This window comes from Odontesthes bonariensis, chromosome 9 (assembly GCF_027942865.1).
Source record: "Odontesthes bonariensis isolate fOdoBon6 chromosome 9, fOdoBon6.hap1, whole genome shotgun sequence".
NCBI classification, from domain to species: domain Eukaryota; kingdom Metazoa; phylum Chordata; class Actinopteri; order Atheriniformes; family Atherinopsidae; genus Odontesthes; species Odontesthes bonariensis.
The window spans coordinates 40071301-40092720 of NC_134514.1; the positions used below are offsets into that span (position 1 = coordinate 40071301).

Consider the following 21420-nt stretch of genomic DNA (forward strand, 5'->3'; position numbering starts at 1 on the left):
TATGTGTTCACCATAAACTGTCTGGGCGCTGCACTTACGTACTTCTGAGTTCCATCATTTGCGTTCCTCAAAATCGATGGAGCCATACACACCAAATGCTTGGTTGGTATTCATTATCTCTTTTCTATCAACATTAGGGTTATTTCCAAAACACTTGGTCTGTGGCTTTTACTGAGTTTTAGAGTGTGTTTTGTTATTTAGTTTGGGGGATAGATATCATGTGTATATATATATATATAGATTTCAGGCTTTTTAATAGTGACTGCTGACATGTTATTCTCAAATTTATTATTCATTTAGTCATTTATTATTAGTAGTAGTAGGATTTTTATTAGTGTTGTTGTTGTTTAATATACAATCATTGTAAATATTTATAATTTTTTTGAGCTACTTGACTAATTTTAATTTCCCCATTGGGGGATGAATAGAGTATTTTTTTTCTATTTTATGTTTTGTTTAGACTTTCTGGTTTTGCAGGGTAATTCTTGGATTTCAGGTGATATTTGCCTTTGTTCACTTCCTATTGTACATTTAGTATCTGCCTAAATTGGTGTGGATTCTTTGTACTTCTTAGTGTCTAGTTCAATTCAGTTTCTCAGTTTGGTATTTTATTTTACCTGTCATTATTCACAGATGTCCTCAAATTCCTTTGTCTTGTCAATTGATCACCAAGTTCCTAACAGTTCCCTGTACATTACTATCCTGCATCCACTCATCTTACCACCCAACCAAATACTGGTTTAAATTGGTTTTCATTGTCTGTCAGATCCTCATAGCAGCTCCCTCATGTCAGTTAGTCTTTTGATTTCTTTTCAGCACTGTTTGTTTTGTGATTAAGTTCCTTAAATTTCTTGCTGTGACAGCACTTTTAGTTTTTCAAAAATAAATATTTATAGTTACAGACAACTGGCTGGGTCTTGCTTGATCAGTCCTTTGTTTGGGTCAGCTCTCTCTTAATACCACAGACTGTAAAAGAAGGATATGGCCACATCAGTCCCCAGCAAACTTCCTCAGCATTCAAGTTGCTTAATACGGCTATTGTTGGCTCCAATCACGTTCTTATATGCGCTTTTTATGGTGGTAATAATTACCCTTCTAGTGTGAATAGAGATCCATTGAGCAAATAGATATAAATGTTTTTTTATAACGTAACATAAACACAATAGCACATTAATAAACATGTTTAGAGCCTACTTGAAATATAATATTTAAAGACAAAATCTGTGTCACATCACAAAAAAATTCTTTATTAACCCTCTAACCGCCAAAGTCGCAGAATTGCGACATGACGTCAGCATAAACAAAACAGTCTGTAGATCAAATAAACGGGCTTTAAGGTGTTCAGTCTTCCTACCACTAGTTGGCAAACATGTTACCCTTTCAAACAAGACCAAGCTCACGTCATTTTGTAGTCATTTTGTAGTTCACATTGTCTTTATAAGACAGTGCAAAAAAGCCGCACTGGCTCAGACACAGACGCAGTGATTCAGAGCAGACGTGCGAGTCGAATTTTTATTGTCAGCGAACTATTACTGAGTTTTTACACCATGGCTTGTAAGAAGTTGAACCGTGTGGAAGTATTGAGCATGCTATTTGCCGATTCCGACTCCGAAGGAGAGTTTTTACCTCTTGAGGATGAGGATCGGACGAGCACTCATGTTTCCCACGGTGAAACTTCCCCAGGCAATGGTGCCGGCATGCGAAGCGAGGCTGTTCTCCAAGAACACACTCCAACTCATTCTGTGCCGTTATCCAACCTCAATGGAGTGGGTGGTAGTGGGGAACGCGGTCGCAGTGTCCGTAGAGGTGTTGGTCGAGGAATCAGGGGTGGGAGAAGTGGGTCTGCTGTCGCTAGCATGCACGCTCTCCACCCAGCCCCCGGTGGTGCGGCTAGCCGCGGCGCACCTGTCCGCCAGCGCAATGATCCTGACATCGGATCACAAAATGTTCAAGCACAAACACACACTCCTTCTGTCCCTTTATCTGGCTTTTACGGGGTGGGTGGCAGTGGCGAGCGTGGCCGTAGTGTCCGTAGGAGAGGTGTTGGTCGTGGCAGCAGGGGAGTGAGAGGCCATAGCATTAGCCGTCCAGTGGGTGGCACCGCGGCGAGTAGCCGCTGCACTCCTCGTGTGCGTGGGAGGGGGAGACGACATGTTGGCAGAGATGTCACCGATGATAGTGGCTGGGTGCATTTGCCGAGAGAGGAAGAATATGAGGACTGGATAAAGTCATTTAGTGAGCCTGTTCGTTTTTTGGGTGAGGATGACTTGGCAAATGCTTCCCCCTTAGGTTTTCTCTCCCTCTTTCTCACTGACGAGTTTTGGAACCTCCTTACAACGGAGACAAATCGTTATGCGCGCCAGTATCTGTCCTCTCATGAACTAAAGCCCAAATCTCGTTTCCATCAGTGGTGTGATGTAACAGTGTCCGAAATGAAGGCTTTTCTAGCCCTGCATTTGTGAATGGGGCAAGTGGACAAGCCTGAAATTGAGGACTACTGGGCAGAGTTTTGGCCAACACACACCCCTGGCTTTGGAAAAAGTGATGGCCAGGAACAGATTTGAAATAATTCTCTCTTTCCTCCACTTTGCCAACAACTCTGAATATGTGGGTAGGGGTCAGCCAGGTCATGACAGGCTGTTCAAAGTACGCCCTGTAGTGGACATAATTTTGCCTCTGTTTTCAGCCCTCTATGGTCCCTTCAAGGAGCTGTCTTTGGATGAAATGACCATAGCCTTCAAAGGCAAGTCCACCCTCAAAATGTATAATCCCAACAAGCCAGACAAGTATGGCTATAAAGTTTTTGTTTTGAGTGAGGCTAAGACAGGATATGTTCTCCAGTGGAATATGTACACTGGAGCAAACACAGCCCATGACACTGACACAGACTTAGGTGCCACACATCTGATTGTTCGCCAGCTGATGGCACCATACATAAATAAGGGTCACGAGGTATACATGGACTCGTATTATACCTCCCCTGCCGTTGCTAATGAGCTGGCAGGGGCAGACACTGGTTTGTGTGGCACAGTGAACTGTGCAAGGCGGGGCATGCCCAGGTGCCTCAGAAGGACAGAGTTGTCTCTGAGAAAGGGGAATGACCCAGTTTTTATGAGGAAGGGCAAACTCCTGGCTTGTGCTTGGCATGACACGAAGCGCCTGACTATGCTCTCATCTGTTCACGGAAATACATGTGTGCGCAAGCGTATAAGAACTAAGCAGAGCGACACTGGTTTCCGTGACATAAACAGGCCTGTGTGTGTGGACAGGTACAATTCGTACATGGGTGGCGTAGATACCGCTGACCAGAGAATGAAGACCTATATCTTTCCTCACCGTTCGAGGAAATGGTATAATCGGATTTTCAATAATATCATTAGCATCAGCGTGGTAAATGCCCACATCATGTACACCAAGTGTGCGCCTGGTCCACACAAGCCACTGAAGGACTTCATCCAAAGCATCATCACGGATCTACTTGAGGGCCATGCAAAGAGGGAGGGCAAAAAAGCAGGAAGGCCTTCAGTGGAGGGGGGAGAGATGCCACAGAGACTCACTGAGCGTCACTGGCTCAGTGAGGCTGATGACAGACCAGACTGTGCTGTCTGCTCTGACCGTACCCGGCCTAAAGGTCATCGGCAGACTAAGTTCAGGTGCCGTCAGTGTGGTGTAGGTGTCTGTGCTGTGACATGTTTTGAGAGGTACCATACTCTAAAAAATTATAAACAGTGTCACCTGGACAGATAAGTTTTGACCATCGTTTTCACCACCGTTTTCACGTTTCACAATGTGTTGTCACCTGTTTTAGTGTGTTTCTGCTATATGATGACATTTTACCACTTGTTTTATTATTGTATTCCTCATTCCTGATCATTATGAATAAGGTTGAACAGGTTAAAAAAAAAAAAAAAAAAAAAATCAGTTCAATGTCTTCCACTTCTTGCATGTTTTCCTACCCTATGGTAATGATGACAGTATTTTACCACTTTCTCCTGTTTTATTGTTGGTTTCCTCCTTATGAATGATGGTAAAAGACAGAAAAATGAAAATAAGTTCAAACATCAAGTCAATATCCACCATTTCCTGAAAAAATATAGGCAACTTTTCGAATGTGTTTTCCTACTACATGGTAATGATGATATAGTAATATTTTACAACATTATTCTGTTTTATTGTTGCTTTCCTGTTCCCTGATCATTATAGATGATGATAAAAAGACAAAAAGAAAAAAAAAGTTTTAAAAAAACAAGTTCATAATCACTCAATTCCAATATTTCCTGAACATAATGAGATTCAAAATGGCTGCCACCTGATGACGTCATAATATGCAAATTAGATCAATAATTTCATGCCCCACATAAACTATGGATCATGGGCAACATTTTTCTAATGTACAGTAGGCATCTATCTTTAACCCCCTTTCAGCCACCAGCTTTTGAAATATTAATGTCAAAATCCAGTATTTTCAAAAAACAATCTTGGCGCCTAAAGGGTTAAATACCCATCAAAACATGAGTTATTATAACAATCACCAAGTGTATTAGACTAAGTTTAAAATTGGAAAAGCATCAGTGATCTCTACTGTGAAAGCAGATTGCTCATTAGAGGCATGCACATTGTAGCAGACCCATTAATAGCATAACAGTGTTAGGGAGAGGGTCAGCTTTTACTTGTCTTAAATGTGGTGTCCACTATATCAGCAATCCCCGATTTTAGACGAACCAAAAATCTTGAACTGATATTTTAAAAAAAATTAAAAAACAGTTTAACAATCCAACAAGAATATTAATTTTAATACATTAATATTGTTTTTTTTTTCACATGTTTTAGGTGTAGAGGTAAGATGCTGCTCATTACAACTGACAACAGGTCATTTTCAAGCGAAGCTGGCTTAATAGTTCTCTCAGGTTGGACAGGGCTCAGAATGAAGGATGAACTTGACCAGTAATTTTTTACACTGAAAATATGAATGGCTTGTTAAGTGAGATGTTTTCTAACCCAGGAGGGCCCAACCAAACTGCCAGGGTTGTGAATTTTTTTTTTTTGTTTTTATGGGTACTGACTTCAAACAGCCACATATATGCTCTCAAACACAGAAAGTGGTGTTTTTTTCATAACATGCACCATTTAAAGGACAGCAAGGAGGAATGATTGAGAGTACTTATTAGACTGTGTCAAAAAAAAGGTTTTAAAAAAAGGAGTTTATGAAGGAAGTGCAGGAATAAGATGTAATTTGGTTGAGGCTGAGGTGTTGGGGAAAAGGAGAAGAGGCAGAGCAGTAACACAGACCAGGACAGCAAGTAAAGGGAAAGACATGTTGTTGTTTGGCTGCCTGGCCTGACAGCATTCTGAAAGGTGAGAACAGAAAACTCTCCCACACACTTTTTCTCTCTCTCTCACTAACACAAAGTAGCAGATATTTCCAAAGCTATGAGCTTCCATGTCCCATTGGTAAAAGACAACGCACACTTGAGCTTTAACTGAATTCTCTCTTCATTGACTTGATCACCCTGATGGCTTTAGCAGATATTTTACAATTAAACTGACAATGTAGCTAAACCCTGTAGATCAACCCCTAACTCACTATTGGTACCTTTGAGATGCATGCTTCATTTACACACGTACACCTTATTTAGCTAATTCATGCATGTTTTCACTGAATGCCTGTCTGAAGGTTTGGCCATAAGTGTTTCTTCCAGCTCCTCCTACAAGCTACAATGTGATGGAGGTGATTGATATATAGGCTCATTAATATATATGCTTAATAACATGGGGCATAAAACAGAGATGGCCATTTATCCTCAGTAATGCCTGCTCCAAGGTAAGGCGAAGGCAAAGCATATGTACACAGTAATTAGATCCGAAGCTGTGCAGCGCCTCTTTCTTTAGGTGTCACTGCTGGAGTCTGTAGCTTCATACCAAATGCATCTCCCGCTACAACACATCATAAAACTGTAATATTACAATAACCCTTTCATGCAATTGAAACAAAGAACGTTCAATCGACAACGAATATCTAGTCAACGCAATCACACAGCAAGTGTAGTACCCACACCTATTTCTCTGCAGTCATATGGGTCTGCGGCTCTGTCCACGCAACTCACCCTGCCATGCTGCTGAATATCACGATGCAAAAGTCTGTTTAGATAAGAAGCATCCGCACCACCGACAGATGCCACGCGATGGATTGGCCACCATCAAAAAGCTTGTCGCCTCGCTCTGTTCAATGCAGCCTGAGCCGCCAGCTCATGACGGGTAATCTGCAGAGGTGCAGCCTGTCCGATATATGTGTACGCACGAGAGCGCGTGTACACGTGCTCGCGCATTTGTGTTTCTCTTTACCAGAGGATAACCTCCTTACACATTTACCAAATTAACATTATCCTTTCTCAAACACGCTTTAAATCGAGCTAAAATTAGGTTTAACAATGTGAAATGTTTTACCATTTGCCAAAAGGGGCCATTTGTGTCTGAGAAATTAATATTCAGTCATGCCTCTACTGGAAATTGTATTGGCCCACTTACGTACATACTCACGTACCCCCTCCCCCCAACATACACACATTTCTGTATTCTCCATTGTTTCGTCGGGGCTTATTAGATTGCCTTGGTGCCTTGTTTTTTTTTCTACTTTTGCTTTTTATGATTAGTATTTCAAAATCTACAAGAAAAAGAAAAACAATCAAGACCTTATTTTAAAAAAGTGGTAACAATGAAATTATTTAAATGAATTAAAGACATGTACAGAAACATGTTGCTGCCACCCCAGGAAAAGAAAAACTGAGCTGTTTTACCTTATTATGACAAAGGTTTATTGTTGTTAGAATTGTCATGATTATACCTGGCTGTGGTGTTGTGTGATCAGAGCCATAGGTTTGAGCTGAGCGGTTTCAGAAGTTTTCCTGGGCGCAATCTGGATGGCTCCTGTGTGAACACCTGTGCCTCACTCTACCTCATCAAGAGCCTGGACCAGCTAGTCTTTGCCAGATTGTCAGCGTCCTTCGTGTGGTAAATCAGGTCTCTCTCGTGACTAAAATCTGAATCCGAATTGAATCCTTGCCCAACCCCCAGTTTCCTTCGTGGAACCATATGCTGATTCTTATCAGGGGTTCAGTCCTGCCAGTTTCCCTCGTATCTATTCCCTGCAGAGATATCTTGGAGAACTCACCTCCACAATTTATCTGCCTGCTCACCATCTGACAGCTCAGTTCTTCCGTAACACAACCAGTGCCTTTCCCCCAGGAAGGGAACTTCTGACCTGTCAAGTAAGAAAAAACTAAACTACTTATCTCATTAGACACACCTGGAAATATTCAAGATTTATTACCAAACTTGGACTAACTTACCTCTCCTCTTTCTAAGAGATTCAGACCACCCACCCAGATCACCTCCATAACCCTCTGGCTCGAGCATCTTTTCTCTTACGAAATAAATCACTTTTACTCATTTACCTTATGTGGTGTTCTGCATTAGAGTCCACCTCTCATGAGCCGTGACAATAATTGGGCATGCATCTAAGGAGGCTTGTCATCCCAGAGCCACTCCAACTTTTTCCCTCCTTGAGGTGGAGAGCAGTGTGATGCTGTAGTGTCACGAGATTCTGTGAGACTATCGGCAGATTCAAACATGGCCCGCCTCTAATCGAGCAAACAATATAGTGAGATTATAATTCTGCCAATAACTATAGTTTAAATAAATATATTTTAGGGGAAAACAAAAACAAGACACTGGAGTGAAGTGAATAAAGTCTGGAAAGCCTTAAGGATTACATTGACAAGTGTTTCGACAGGATTGTCCTGGGGAAAACCAACCAAACCCTGTCTGCCAGCAAAATGGCTTCAACCTCCAAAAGAAGTCGCAACGAAGAGTCACCCGGTGCGACGTGTCCAGCTGGTAATGATTCAACGGACATTTTAACATCAATCAATTAGAAATTATCCAGTTTTGACGCTCGTTTGTCTCTGTTAGAGATTCTCCACAGAGAGTTTCAGGCATTACGAGAGTCGTTGGAGTTCAGCCAGCAACAGGTGCAGACGCCGGCTGCAGAAAACGTAACCCTCAGAGGATCGGTGAAATCCCTCTCCGAGGGAATGAGCCGAATCTCTGACAAAAACAAAAGAATGAAATGATCAATTATTGATCTTCAGGCTCGTAGTATGAGGGACAACCTGGTGTTTTCTGGAATCCTGGAGCAGGCAGATGAGGATCCTGAACTAACAATAAAAAGCTTCATCCAAACACATCTTAAACTTCCAGGAGATACAGTGAAAAACATCACCTTTGACCGAGTCCACCGCCTGGGAAGGAAGAGACCTGATGCCCGCAGACCAAGACCTATTGTGGCCAAATTCGAACACTTCAAACAGAAAGTTCAGGTGAGGGGCTGCGGCGGGGAGCTGAGAGGAACAGACTTCAGAGTCAACGACCAGTTTCCCAAAGAAATCCTGGAAAGACGCAGGTTCCTGTTCCCCATCCGAAGGAAGTTCATAGAGGGAGGCTCCAGAGCTGTCATCGTGGTGGATAAACTATTCATCAATGGGCAGCTGTACCGCGACCAGGACACCACTGCTTGGCTCTTCTAACTCCAGTTTATCTGAATTTTTTAACTTCTATAAATCATATCACTGTTGATGGTACATATGTATCCCTGAAACAGTCTACCTAATTTACAGTAATCTGTCAAGGCAAAGTAGATAGCTCACTGCCAGTCTCAGTAGCATAGAAGGTTATGCAGGTCACTTTTGTTTATTTGGGTTTGTTTTGGGCTTTTTTCTATCTCACACTTCTACTCTTTTGCATTGTTCTCTTCGGTCTCTCTTTCCCAACCTGCTGCGTTAACATGTTAACATGTTAGCATGTTAACATGCACAGCACATATAGAGATTTGATCAGCACATGCAATCAAATACAACGCTTATTCAACACTGACAGCGCACGTACACATTGTAGCAAACAGCACAAGCATAAGCACTATCAATCGCATATTAATGCAACCATATATGCACACCCATGCACGGGATGCTTTTAGCAAGCATCCAGCACTCACTGCGTTAGTCTGAGCATGTCCACGCTGAAGTTTATTTCATGGAATGTGCATAGAGCTGGTTCCAAGGAGAAGAGATTAAAAATCTCCAATAGATTGAAGGGTCTACAGGCAGATATTGTTTTATTAAAGGAGATTCATTTATCAAAGACTGCAGCTGATGTTCTCACCACAGCACAGTTTCCTCATGTGTACTCAGGCTGTTACAACTCCAGACAAAGAGATGTAGCCATTCTGATAAGCAGAAGGGTAAGCAACACGGTTATACATCCAGAAGGTAGATTTATAATAGTTAACTTATCCATCCAAAATATGAATTTATGCATTGTTAATATATATGGCCCAAATGTTGATGACCCCTCATTTTTTCACTGCTTTTTCACTTCACTCTCTGATCACTGTGGTGGAAGTTTCTCTGAACTTCCTATTAAGGTTTGCTTAACTTCCTATTACATCTGATGAGAAATGAAATAGAGACCTTTCCATTTTTCTGCCAGCCGGCCACGTGTTTATTTTCTTCTGCAGATGGGTCAGTCAACACCATTCAGCATTTATGGTGAAAAAAAGACCCAGGACAAAGGAAATCAAAAGCATTTATACAGGAGGAAGGGGCTTTGTTCTTTCAGGTGTGTATTCTTCAACCGCCACCTTGCCACACCCCCCGGGTGAAAGTCTCACACTTTGGAGAAGGGTGCGGCATTTGGTCTTGTTGATCATTAAAAGATAAATAGTCTGAAACAATTATTGTCTGGGTGTTAATTAAGAGACAAATGGTTTGCAGACACTGAATTTACCATTACATCACTCCGATAACACACTCATCATAGGAGGTGACTTTAACATGGTACCTGACTCAGGAGTGGACAGGCGCAGTACCACAGGAAGTCAGCGGAACTGGCAGTCCACAGATATTGTTAAACAATACATGAATGATTTTGGTTTTTGTGGTACTTGGCGCTCCCACCACCCCACTCTCACACCAGTACACCACTCATATTCTAGAATAGATTATTTCTTAGTTAGCAGTTCTTTGATTAGTGATATTTCAGACACCAAAATCCACCCCATCACTATCAGTGATCATGCTCCAGTTTCTATCACACTGAAGAATAACAGAGTTATACCACCAACTAGAAATTGGAGATTTAATACATCATTACTAAAAGACTCTGATTTGATTAATTATTTAAAAAGGGAATGGTCTATATATTTAGAAAATAATAACCTGCCAGGAATGTCAGCTTGTGTTCTCTGGGAAGCAGGAAAAGCAGTTATGAGAGGCAAAATAATCTCTTTTTCATCAAATAAGAAAAAGAGGAAAAGTTCAAGAATATCAGAATTAGGAAAACTCAGGAGTTATCTACAGTGCCTCCAAAGAGGAACACATACTGAAGAAAAGCTAAACTTGAACTAAATGAAATTATTGATAAACAAACAAAGTTCCTGATACAAAGACTTAGCTTGGAGAATTTTGAGCATGGCAATAAATCTAGAAAGTTCCTAGCAAATCAATTAAAGATAAATAAAGAGAAAACAACAATCACTTCTGTTAGGGATGGGTTAGGGTTAGGGTTCATAATGAAATATCACCAATTACCCTGATGTAATCAACAATGCTTTTAGGGACTTCTATAAAACCTTATATTCATCACAAAATGATCCACCAGACAGCAACATAGATCAGTTTCTTAGTAACCTCAACCTCCCAAAATTAGGCAAGGCAAGGCATCTTTATTTATATAGCACATTTCATACCACAGGCAACTCAATGTGCTTTACATAAAGACAAGGCATTTAAAAGATAAAAATTAAAACACAGTTAAAAGCAATCAAAGAAGAGGGGGAAAAAGAAAAATATAAAAAATAATCATTAATTAATTTAAAAGTGAAGAGTGCAGATAGAATACTTTCAGTTGTCATATGCACAGCTAAATAGAACTGTTTTCAGCCTGGATTTAAACATTGTAAGAGTTGAGGCCTGTCTCACATCTTCTGGAAGGCTGTTCCAGATGTTAGGAGCATAAAACTGAAACGCAGCCTCACCTTGTTTAGTCCTGACTCTGGGCCCCAGGAGGAGACCCCTCCCTGAGGTTCTCAGAGCCCGAGTTGGTTCATATGGCTCTAACATGTCAGAGATGTACTTTGGCGCTTGACCATGAAGAGACTTGTACACAAGCAGAGCTGTTTTAAAGTCTATTCTCTGAGCGACAGGAAGCCAGTGCAGAGACCTGAGCACTGGACTAATATGGTGGTATTTCCTGGTTCTAGTCAGGACTCGAGCAGCAGCATTCTGGATGTACTGCAGCTGTCTTACAGCCCGTTTAGAGTAGTAAGTAAGTAATATTTATTTATATAACACCTTTCACAGACAATGAAGGTCACAGAAAATACAATAAGTCAACAATAAAAACAGACTGTTATTAACAACAATAATAATATTACAAAGTAAAATAAACAAAGTGGTCATAAAAACAGCCAATACACTGCTGTGGTTAGAAGGCTTGTCGAAACAGATGGGTTTTAAGTCCTGTTATAAATTGGCTTTATTCTTAGACTTTATGTATTCATATTCTGTAGTTCTCTAGATAATCTATGTTCTACTCATACAACGCAAATGTATGTCCAGGACTTTAAGATGACGTAGCGGGATAAAATAACTGGATCAGATAAAGCGTCTCTTAGGACAGATAGGTCTGGTACAGTAGGTGCACGCCTGAAACAACACTCACACACACACATCGCTTATCACATCCAAAGAACATGACGAAGACGGTGGATGGCCTGCTCACAGCATGAGTAAATATTCAATGATGCGTCGTCAAATGTAGGTACAACCTCTGAGATAAGGGTGAACATAAATATGAAATGTTTCCAGATCTCGGGACTTGGTCTGACGGATTTCATGCGAGAACTCTGTCTCTCCAAGTCCAGCGCTGATACTTGACCTGTGACCTCCAATAAATACTTTGTTTAACTTAAGACTGCTCCAAAAGGTTCTTGGGCTTCCAATATAAAGAATCGGCTCTAACAGCCTGCTCTTGAAAGCATCCACTGAATCAAGTGAACGTAACGAGAGTGGGAGATCATTCCAGAAGCCGCGGAGCGACGGCCTGGAAGGAGCGATCTCCTCGGGTCTTAAAACAAGTACGAGGGACCAGGAGAAGATTTTGGTCCTCTGACCTCAGCCTTCGCGAGGGAGTGTACGGACACAAAAGGGCTCTAATGTAGGAGGAGCCTGACCATGGAGAGCTCTAAAAGTCAGCACCAGGATTTTGAAATTAAAACGAAAAGCCACTGGAAGCCAATGAAGGGACTTAAGAATGGGAGTAATATGGGCCCTTCTGTTTGTGAGGGTCAGTAACCTCGCTGAAGAATTTTGGACATGCTGCAAATGAGACCGCTCCTTTTTGTTTAGACACGAAAACAGGCTGTTGCAATAGTCTAAACGAGAAGACACAAATGCATGGATTATCAACTCCAGATCATCCTTGGAAACAAAACTTCTAAGTTTTGAAATATTCCTGAGCTGATTAAAAACAGATTCTTGTCAGCAGCTTTGTATGATGCTCCGGTGACATCTCTCTGTCAAAGATAATGCCCAGATTTCTAAGGCTTGATTTAGCAGACAAGCTCCGATCACCCAAGTATTGCTTGATTCCTGGGATTTCATTGTCAGGGGCAATAACCAGCACCTCAGTCTTTTCGGAGTTTAACTGCAGAGAGTTTGCGCCGAGCCATTGTTTTACTCTCACAAGGCAATTCATTAATGAGTCCAGTTTGTTGATCTCAGAGGACTTAAAAGAGCAGTACAGCTGGATATCATCTGCAAAGAGATGATAAGAAACACCAGCAAACTCCTGAAGTATTTTACCCAAGGGAAGGACATAGAGCACAAATAAAATTGGTCCCAAAACAGAACCCTGGGGCACTCCACACAGCAAATCTGCAAAGTCCGAAGTGAACTGGTTTACAGAGACGCTAAAGGTCCTACTCAACAAATATGAGGTGAACCATGCTAGTACAGGACCAGACAGACCAACCAGGTCACACAGTCTTGTTAACAAGATTTCATGGTCGATGGTATCAAATGCCGAAGAGAGATCCAGCAGGACTAAGATAGTGAATTTCCCGGCATCCGCAGACAGCCCAGTGAGCAGGCCGTTACAGTAGTCTAACCTGCTGGAGACAAATGCATGGATTAGTCTCTCTAAGTCTGGTTTAGACACTATTCCTTTCATTCTGGCAGTGTTTTTTAGTAAAAAGCTGCTGATGTTACTGATTTAATGTGGCTGTTAAAATTCAGGTCTGAGTCCAATGTTACCCCGAGATTTCTGGCCTAATGGAAGCATGTACAGATTGAACAGTACGTGTCCCAGGATTGACCCCTGGGGAACCCCACAGGTCATAGCCATTTGGTCTGAGACACAGTTACCAACTTCAACAAAATATTTCCTGTCCTCCAGATAACTCCATGAAGCCCTTCAACATATGCCTAGTAATAAAGCCCCAGGACCAGATGATTTTCCAGTAGAGTTCTACAAAGAATTTTGGACTGTTTTGGCATCTACATTTCCCAAAATGGTATTACAAGTTAAGGAGAATGGCAGATTATCCCCAAACATGAACTCAGCTAACATTATCCTTCTACAGAAACCAGGAAAAGTCCCTGTGCTTCCATTCAGCTACTGCCCAATATCACTAATAAATGTAGACCTCAAAATAATTTGCAAAGCCCTCGCCAAAAGAATAGAAAAAATAACTCGTATACATCCTGACCAGACAGGTTTTATAAAGGGTAGACACTCATCCACTAACACACGCAGGCTAATTCATCTTATAGACTATTCTACCATCAACAACTTGGAAACCACAATTGTCTCTCTAGATGCCGAAAAAGTATTTGATCGAGTTAACTGGAAATTTTTATTTGTAGCATTAAACAAATTCGGGTTTGGGTCATACTTCATCAACTGGATAAGGATATTATATAGCTTCCCAAATGCATGTGTCAAGACAAATGATCAGACTTCTGCAGAGAGGTACCAGACAGGGTTGCCCATTTTTACTCTCACTTTTTGCTATTTTTGTCATGTCCATGGGATTTTTGCCATGTTTTTAGTTCCTGTTTAGTTTTTAGTTTTATCATTTTTTTAAGTTTATCTCATGTCTTGGTTTTTAGTTCCTGTTTAGTTCTTAGTTTTACCATGCTTTAGTTTTCTGTCATGTCTTTAGTTTTCAAGCTCATGTTTAGTTTTTAGTCTTGCCATGTGTTAGATACGTTTCTTTTAGTAGGAGGCTCAGGAACGGACCCAAGTAATTCAAGTGAAAATGAAGTGTTTATTTGTAGTCACACGTCAAAGCATATCAGCGCTGGGCTCAGTGGAACAGAGCTCCCGCAGGAAGTCTGTCGGACTGGCCCATTATTTCCGGTTATCATCTGTACTTATTGCATAGGTAGGACTCACATTCGACCGAGTATGATTGGACATGAGTAGGTTCAACATGCTTCGTCATATTCTCTGGATCAGCCCAAAACAATGTGTGTGTGAATCTGCCCTTGCTTTCCCAGGCATTCCCAATTGTTTTGTCTTTCTACTCCTGGATCACTTTAGGTCATAATGGAAAAGTACTGAGACTTATTTCATTCATAATGTCTAAGAACAAAGCCAATTTTAACAATCCCCCTTTTGAAGTGATTTTATCATTTCAACTAATTCAGTCAAATGACTGCGGTAGGAATGTAATATTCTGTATTGTGTCACATCTGCATTAGCAGTAGCAAGACTTTAGCAGCCACCCCCCAAACTGCAAGAGCCACTTACCTTTTGAGATGTAGCACAACCAGCTAGGAGATTTCTGTCATCCCCCTTTTGATGTGACTTCATGTATCATTATGTAAGCTAATGTGTAAGCTGTTCATCATTGCAATTAAAGCAGCAAGCAAGTCTTCATTGCACAGGCATGGAAATAGTAAACATAATTCTAATGCTTAAGCTACACTTTCAAGTCAGGACTATTCCATAATTTTACTCGTAACAGAAACTCTTTCCGAGAGGGTTAAGACCTTCATAAGTCACTGATTATGACTCTGCAAATGAGCACATTTAGAAAATAATTGTGATGCGTTAGCAAAACCTTCTATATCAGGAGTATTAATCAAGATTCTAGAAATAGAGACTCTTTTCTAGTAAGTTTAAAACTTTCCTTACTTAACTGATAATAATTCCGCAAATGAGCACATTTCTTAATAGATTATATGTAGAAAATAATAATTTGCTATATGTATTGTGTGTATGTGGCCCCGAACCCACGTGTGGACTCTTTGTTCATTATGGCCTAAAACCTTATGTAGCTAGCAAGGCCTTGCTTCCCCATAAGTACCATAACAACACAATACTGATTAATCAAAAAAATTCACATAATTTCTCTTCTACTGACACTCAAACATTGCATAAGGCCATTAACATTACCAGCAGGCTTGTCCACCGTTTGCAGCGAATAGGAGCGAAAACCCGATGGCTTAACCGGGAAAAATTCACCTATGGCCTAGCCTGATTAACATAGACTTTCAAATCTCTTTGAGATTCTGGTCTGACCAAGACCATAACGAATACGATTCGAAATGGCCTGGTCAACCCGCCTCCCTCGGGTTGCTACTGGTTGTGGCCAGAAAAGGCTGTGCCTAAGCTTAAGCCAATCACACCACTCTTTCCTCTGACGTATGATTTAGCTACCAGCGGGGCTAACTGGTAGATTAAACTCTTACCAAAGCCAGTAGGGAGCAAGGCGAAAACGTCTTTCCTGTCAAGAAATGATTCAAGGGCTGTTCTTTGCTCGATTTTTAACGAGAATCTCCCGTCGAACACTTTCATTACAGCATCTACAGCAGTGTCAAAAGCTTGACGCTGCTCCATGTTGATATTGAATGAAGCGCTTCCGTGTACAATCCATGGGTTGAGTGGCAGTTCAACCACGTCACTACCTTGAACACGCCTCTACCCTGGGCCGTTGGCGCTGCTCAAAGTTGATTGCTTCCCGACAAAGTGGGTGGAGTTCCCATTTTTTCGGGAACTCGAATCCACCTGAATGAGCAGTTTGCCTGAGTAAGTGTAGTAGAGCTGAAGGTGTTGCGTCACTGTGAGGGCGGAGCCTGGGTACCTATGGCCCCTAGTTGCACTTGGCGACCGACCAACTTATTACAGTTCAAAGTCTAAGGTCCCGCTCCAAACAGCCGAGTCACCCCACTGGCAATTGACATTCTAAAAATGATTCATTATCAGCCTTTTAAGAGGAATTAGCTGAACAATTTAAAAAGTGAAACACAACAAATATAAATTTAACCAAGGCTCAACTATATGAGTATATTAGCCTCTTGAACAATTATGATTAACTTTTCTTTTAAATTATATATCTTTCTTAGATGACCACATGACGAGTCGTGTGGTCTCTTGTGGTCCAATCCTGTCGGTGCTCGGTTTTCCTCTTGGCTGAACGTGTGTTCAGCATTCTGATCCGGAACTAATCTTGGAAGGAGAGGTCACTAGTACATCACTTCCTTGAGGGATATTCAGCATCCCCTCCCTAAGTAATTTTCTTTTGGGATAATTTCGTTGTGTAGTTCTTCACCATCATCTTGGCATGATGGGAAAGGCCTCCCAGAACTCAAGCTTATGAGTCCTCCGGCCGTACGTCCTGTGGTGGTTCTGAATCTGTGGAATAATATTAGCGAATCTCGCAGCGCAGTAGTGCAAAATGTCATTTGCATTGTATTTTTATACTTAGGGCCTCTCTGTTTGAAAGGTTCAATTTTAATGCCCAATTCATCATTTATTTATTTTTCAAATGTACCCCAAACCAAAATAAAGAAAATAAATGAAAATAAAAATACAAAATCATAAAATAAACATAAAACAAAACAACTGGCCAGTTTGTATAACCCTTGCTTTTAGGAACCAGAATAGTCATCAAACTGCTGTGCAGCCTTAATGAGAAATCCAGTGTCATCTCCTTATTTTGCTGTGAAAAATTCAAATTATTTAGGGAACACATCATCACGTTCAACATCAACACAGTTGGTATAATCCTTGTTTTTAGGATAATTCTGCTGTAGAAAAATCATCATTCAGTTTTAGGATCATAACAACACACAAACAAAAACAAACAACACTCAACACCAGACACCACAGGTTAGGACAACAGATGACAACAAATGACACCAGATGACAAACATATGACAAACATATATTGCATTTCTGGGTTTGCTCAAGCAACCCTCATGTTTTCATTGGGGCCTAAGTATACAAACAGTGGTCTTCATATTATGAGTTTGATTCCATGTCTTCCTCTTCCAGGTCCGGGAAGTCTTAATGCAAAAGAAGATACAAACACACACAGAATTTTTGGGAAAATTTGAGAAGTTTTAGTAAACCATGATTAATTGTTAATTAATTGGCGAACTGCTCCACTGCAGTTTCTCCTCCTGTGTTGTTGTTTGCTGCAGGACAGAAATATTTGTAGTTAGATCTCATTTTGGGAGCAGCACAGCATCAAGAAAGCAGACATTTTTCCAATGACGAACTGATTAAGTTGTTTAGGATAAATATTGTCTGTCCTCTCTGAATTCAGGTCAGAGCGTTAAAAATAAAATTTCAGCATAACCTTCTTTATTCTTACTTGTTAGTTAGTAATAATTTTGTTTAATTTTTACCAGTGGCTGTTTCGTGATCCTGAGCCGTACACAGACAGTCCAGGATCAGCATTAAGTTTTTTCCGGTTCTAATTGAATCAGAAACACCTTATGTGGTACCAACGGTGTGACATCAGAGCTGTTCCTAACCTTAACATGTTTCCATACAGATATTAAAAGCCTAGGTTAATTTTATTTCTTTATTTATCCAAATTCATCCTTTATTTTTCTTTGAGGATCACGTTGTGGTCCCTGTTTCCAGTATGTGTGGTGTGTGTGTGTGTGTGGCTTTATATGTGAGTGTGCATGTGTCTGTATGAGGCCTTGGGTTTCACTGCTTCGTTCGATCTGAAATATTGTCTTGGATGAGAAGTGCTATGTAAAGTGCTATATAAATAACGTCTGATTGATTGATCGATTTAGTGTAGTAGATTAAAAACTTTCTGGTGATCTCTAATGGAACGTCTTCCGATGACCCAAAACACCTGATTACAGAACATTTCATTCATCCCATTCATAACCTTTTTCTTTCAACCACATGCACTGACTCAGCACAGTTTGAATTTCCATCACGCCACCTATTGGCGTTCTCCTCCTCCTCCTTCAGGTAGCCCTTGTCCCCCAAGCCGTTAGTGCCCCCTTTGGGATCTCCCCAGCCCCCACTCACCATGGCTATCGCTTGGCAACCGATCCTTTTTCCCTCATTCACACAAGTCCTCATAGTTTCCCAAAAAAGGCTATGGACAGGGTATTTTCTCCCCGTCCAGGCCTCATGTGGGACAACCTGAAAACATTCATATATAGGTCATATATTATATATCATATAAAATAGTAGGTTAAATATTGCATAATATAGTTCTTAATAGGGATATGGTTTCAGCAAAAGTTAAGTCTGTGTCTGCATAGATTTTTATTTTGGCTAACCAAGTTGCACTCTTCTAACTGTTTTTAAATGCGCCATAAAAACAAACCTTGACTTGTATTGTTATGGCTCAGTCTTTGCAGCTGTCTTTCTGTAATTCTAAACCTATTTGCTTCTTTGTTAAAAGAGCATATTAATTGTTTCATAGATCTGCTGCAGTTAACTAGTTAAATGATTTATTTAAATAGTCAAATGGTTTAGTTTGAATCTAAATATTGCTGATAACTATTGACTATTGAATTGGTGACAAGAGGCAGGAAATTCCGAGCAGCTAAAATTTTAAAGTCAAGTTAATATCTCCTAATAAGAATAAAGGCTAAGCCTCAATAACTTTAATATGTTATCAAATTGTTTGACATCTGACCGTCTGGCCGTGATATTAAATCCTAAATCCTGGTTTTTTAACTTATGTCATATGGTCTGAGTGCCTGATCTCAGTCCTGTTTCAGGTGGAATTATGAAGTTTCACTTTGTAGAACATTTTTTCAGATTGTATTTTAATTAAAGGAGCTAATCTCCTAAACACTCTGCTTGTGTATTTGACTTTAGCTCTTCAAGAGAGATGTTAAATCCTATTTCAGCAACCATTTGTATGAATGTCTCAAACAATGTTCTTCCTGGATTTATTGTTACTTATCTCATCTCTGCGATTTTTCATTGTAAAGCTGTTTTCAGTTTATATACATACTTTGGTCTCTTTCCTAATCATATGCATTTTAAAATAGATGGATGAATCAATACTATTTGCTCTAGTACAAAATTAAACCCCTATTATAAATCAGTATATCATTATAAACACAGGCCAATGATCACTCATAGTCTGTTTTAGATTGTTCTCACTCTCAGGGCTGAATGAGAGAAAAAACAGGGTTGAGAAAAGACAATCTTAGGGTGTGGTCATTTATGACAAAGAGAACAACTATAAAATTAAATTGGGAATATTATGGATCAAAAAGTGTTTGAGGCTTTTCATTATTCATTATTCATTATTTCCTGTAATGCTGCTGCACAGCTGATCTTTAGTTAGAAACCTCAGGCCTCAGGTCAAGCCTCCAAATCTGTTAATTTTTTCCTTATAGTTCTCTTATTAGTGCGTTGATGCTGAAAAAAATTATTAACTTTTGTCAAACTTTGGGATCAAATATATCATATATCAACTTTTTCCTTCTGTATCATGCATGTGCTTGATTCTTAGTCTCTCGTTTGTTTTTGAAAACATTTTGAACACACACACTCAGCCTCAGTGGAGCAAACTCGCACACTCTTTTTCTGCTTTTCTCCAGTCCAATTTATCTGTCCCTCGTTTTACTTCTCTCCTCGGGACCATTTTCTTCCATCTTTCATTCAATTTTTTGTGACATATTCACACCATAAAAATACTGTTTTCCCCGAACAAAGCGACGAACCCCACCCCACAGTTGTATGAAAATAAAAAATCTGACCCTGTGTCTTACAGTATAAATTTATTCAGTACATCCGACTCTTTTTTGGGAAACTGCCACGCAGACCGGAAGTCTTCAATCTTTCGTCCCAACAATCGTCAGGGGAGAAGAGCTTCCTTCCTGGAATTAATCCAATTACTCTAGTCGACCACCTCAGGTTATGGAATTACAAACTACTTCGTTAAACAATAGCTATTGCTCACGGAAACCCAAATATTGACGACAAGTTCCACGAATGGGACATTCATTTATAAAATGAATTTATCTTGTCACTTTGTTCGAATTCACTTGTCAGGACACTTATTTACTTTCCCTGCGTGTAACTCTGTTTAAATACTGGACGTGTTACCATTCAATGCAAAAAGACAGTACATTAACACTTGGATTTACCATGACCAAAGGACAACTTAATTCAGACAAGTTCATTTAGGTTATTCAATATGCAGAAATTTCACATTTATTCATTAAGTGGTGTTCTGCTCACCTTTTTTCTTGGCGCCTGATTGTCTGAACAAAGTCGTCTCTCCTATCACCTCGAGGTGTCCTCCCTCGCACGGGGTCGGTCGCACGGTACGGTGGTCCTTTAGCCTTCGAACCTCGTGTCACGGCACCATTTTGTTAGATACGTTTCTTTTAGTAGGAGGCTCAGGAACGGACCCAAGTAATTCAAGTGAAAATGAAGTGTTTATTTGTAGTCACATGTCAAAGCATATCAGCGCTGGGCTCAGTGGAACAGAGCTCCCGCAGGAAGTCTGTCAGACTGGCCCATTATTTCCGGTTATCATCTGTACTTATTGCATAGGTAGGACTCACATTCGACCGAGTATGATTGGACATGAGTAGGTTCAACATGCTTCGTCATATTCTCTGGATCAGCCCAAAACAATGTGTGTGTGAATCTGCCCTTGCTTTCCCAGGCTTTCCCAATTGTTTTGTCTTTCTACTTCTGGATCATTTTAGGTCATAATGGAAAAGTACTAAGACTTATTTAATTCATAATGTCTAAGAACAAAGCCAATTTTAACACATGTTTTAGTTTTCCCCGATGCCTTAGTTTTCTAGTCCAGGTCCGGTATTTAGTTTAGCCATGTTTTCCCCACAGTTTTTGTTGCTTTGCCATCAACTTCATTCACTTCACCTGTTTTTCCCCTCAGCTGCAGTCACTCACCTATCACTCAGTCAGTATTTAGTTTCCAGGTTTCCTCATTGTGTTTGCCAGATCCTACCCATCAATACCCCTCATGCCATGCCACGACCCCACGTCAAAGTTAAGTGTTTTTTCCATGTTACGTCAAGTGTTTTGTTTTGGTTTTGTCTCAAGTTTTTA

The 21420-nt window shown here is 40.4% G+C and overlaps 1 protein-coding gene across 7 annotated transcripts in view; it reads right to left on the reverse strand.

Annotated features, from left to right (window-relative positions):
* LOC142388681 (protocadherin Fat 3-like) overlaps positions 1–6267 on the reverse strand; it is a 248293-nt gene extending 242026 nt beyond the window's left edge. For 6 of the 7 annotated variants that reach the window (XR_012770319.1, XM_075474223.1, XM_075474224.1 and 3 more), the window contains exon 1: positions 6105–6267. The gene's annotated coding sequence lies outside the window, so the exon portion shown is untranslated. Of the gene's footprint in view, positions 1–6055 lie in introns of all 7 variants that reach the window. The other variant, XM_075474222.1, reaches the window with a different exon arrangement.
* Between the last annotated feature and the right edge of the window lie 15153 nt (positions 6268–21420).